Below are 2,873 nucleotides of genomic sequence, written 5' to 3' on the forward strand. Positions count from 1 at the left end.
ACCCACCCCACCTCCTCCCAGCCTCCAGGTTTTCTGAGGCACAAAGCTGACTGTGCCCCTCCCCCACCCAGACTCCCCCGTGGGGCCCTGTGACCCTTCACAATGGAGTCCACAGTCCCTCAGCTGGGCACATGAGGCTCTCCTGGTGGGGCCCTGCCCAACCTCCAGCCCCCAGGTTACCGGAGCCCCAGGTGGAGGACTCGCCGGCTCTCTCCGGCTCCTGCCTCTGCGGTGTGCTTTCCTCTGCTGAAGCTCCCGCTCCCTTTGTACCAGGCTCATCCCCGTTGTCCTTCAAGGCCAGTCCAGGCATCCCCTCCTCCATGCAGCCCACACAGACTGCTCACAGAGTTCTGTGATGGCCCATGTGACATCCTTTCCTCTAAATTGGGAAGGGGAGGCCTCCCCAGCCCCCCACTGGCAGGCAGGAGGCGCTCAAGAAGTGAGCCAGCCAGCGGTCAGACTGGGCTCGGCAGCGGGAACACCCACTCGGCGCCCCAAAAACCAGGGGCAAAGTGGGGTGGTGCTGAAGGTGCTGGACATGGGGATAGGCAGGAGACACAGGGACGCAGGACCACATGCCTACCTGGCCAGGCACCAGAGGAGGCAAAGGGGGCCCTTCCCAGCTCCCCACCCCTAGTACACACCACCCACTCCTTGGAAGGCCCATTCCAGGAACCATGGCCCCCAGGAACGGCTGGACCGTCTCAGCCAGCAGAAGCTGAGATGCTGATTCCTGGAAAACAGGGCCCCACAGCCCGCAGGGGGCCCGCGCAGGGATGGCTTACAGCTGGCAAGGTCCCAGGAGCCAGCAGGGGCGGGAGGAGTCCAGGGTCCCCGCCTGGACACAGCTGGTGACCAGTGTGTGCTGGAGGGGGAGGGGCAGGGGAGGGAGGTGGGGGACTGTGGCCAGAGGAGCAGCAGGCCCTCCTGAGTGCCCCCTGGGTGCCTGGCAAGGGCTGTTGGGATGGAGCCTCCGATGCCACAGGCTGCACCAAGGGTTCCTCACAGACCAGCTCCGTGGTTCTCGGTGCTGGTGCAGAGCAGGCACATGTTGGGAGAACTGCCTTATTTAACCCTCGTGGCTCCTGCAGGGCTGGGGGTGACCCCTTCACACTGGTGTGGACAGGAAGCCCAGAGAGATTTGACTCCACAGCTGGAGGTTGAGCTGGACTGGAAGGGAGGCCCAGTGGCTCCCCGTCTTCCCAAGGTACTCGCTGGAGCCCCCAGTGGCCCTAAGGCCCGCAGCAGGCCACACAAAGGAGACAGCAAATTTGCCCCGGGCAGGGGTGGAAGAGGGCACCTGGGCAGGTGGGCCTGTAAGGATGGGCCTGTGGAGGTGAGGGGAGGCTTTCCGAGCACAGGTCTCACGAGCAAAGGCCTGGGGCAGGAAAGCACATGCTTTGCCTGAGGCCCTCTGCGTCCAGGTGGAGTGAAGTCAGGTGTCGGGAGGCAGCGAGCCGACTGAGGAGGCCACCTTTCTGCGGGCCTGGGCTCTATCCTGCAGGAGTTGGGGGTGCCAACAAGGACTAACATGCCTGGATCTGCCCTTCTCCTGTTCATTTCTCCCAGCACTGAGGTCCCTGCTGCAATTGGTTTCTGATTATAGCAAAGAACAAACTGATTCTCGTCCAGCTGTCTCTGCAGCGTCTGTCCTCAGCCACAGACTACCTGCTGTCCCCTCACGGCTTCTTTGCTTCAGAAACACCAGGGAAGGAATTCATGCACCTGGGGAGGGTTCTGGTTTAGTGTCCCTCCCCCACCCTGGAGTCCCAGAACTGGAACATACGCGCAGTCACACACACCCCATTGGGCACACATGCACACACACACACACACACACACACACACACACACACACACACACCTGTGCCTGACCTGGCGGAGATAGCTGCAGGTAACGAATCTCACCTTTACGCAACAAGGTGGGGTCGTCACCCCTCAGTTTTTCTTTTTGCAGCTCCCAAAGCAAATTTTCTAACTGAACACTGGATCAACCCATCATCCTTGGGCTGAAATCTGTCGATAAAACCCAAACTCCTCTCTTTGTGTGGCCTGGAGCACTTTTAAGTCAGAGCTTCCGCCACGCTGGACTCTTTACAAACTTGCCCCCCATATTCCGGCCCCCGGGGCCTTTGCACATGCTGTCTTCAGAGAAGAACGCCTGCCTGCACATGGCCTCCCCCCAGCCTCATTCCTTTGCCTACAGGCACATCCTGACACAGCTCCTCTAGAGGAGGGACTTCTCCCCCTCGGCACTCACAGGCCCCCGGTGCTTGCCCCTGACAGACACCCTGCACATACTGGGTGGAAATGTTCCCTGAGGGTCAGTAACTGGATAAACCCAGGGCCTCATGTCCAGGCACAGCATTGAGTCGCAGGCAGGCGCAGCAGCCCAGCAACCAAAGAATGTGAAAGGGATCCCAGTCTTCACTGGTGTGTCTGAAACAATTTAGGAGCTACAATTCAGAACTCAGCAACACTGTCAAACCCTCCATCCTCCCCCCACCCCGACTCCTCCCGCTCTCAGCCTTTCCCTCCTTCCAGCTCTTGCGAAACCCCTCCTTGCCTCATCACACTGGCTTTCTCTCTCTGACAGCCCCCCCTCCTGGCTTGGGATGAGCTAGACTCCACCTCCCTTTTGTTTCCTTTCTGCACGGCCCATTCTCGTATTTCTCTCCCACAAAGGGGAGTGAGAATGCCCCCTTCTCTCCCTCCTGGGACCTTTCTCTTTGTGCCCTTTTGCCCAAATCTGCATCATAAAAAAAAGCTTGAAACCCAGCTGGCAAATAGCTCTCTCTGGGGGGTCGGAAAGAAGGGGTGACACACAGCCAGCAAGGTCAAAGTTCCCTTCATTCCATGGGGAGCAAGGGACA

This window comes from Hipposideros armiger, unplaced genomic scaffold, assembly GCF_001890085.2.
Source record: "Hipposideros armiger isolate ML-2016 unplaced genomic scaffold, ASM189008v1 scaffold_43, whole genome shotgun sequence".
NCBI classification, from domain to species: Eukaryota; Metazoa; Chordata; class Mammalia; order Chiroptera; family Hipposideridae; genus Hipposideros; species Hipposideros armiger.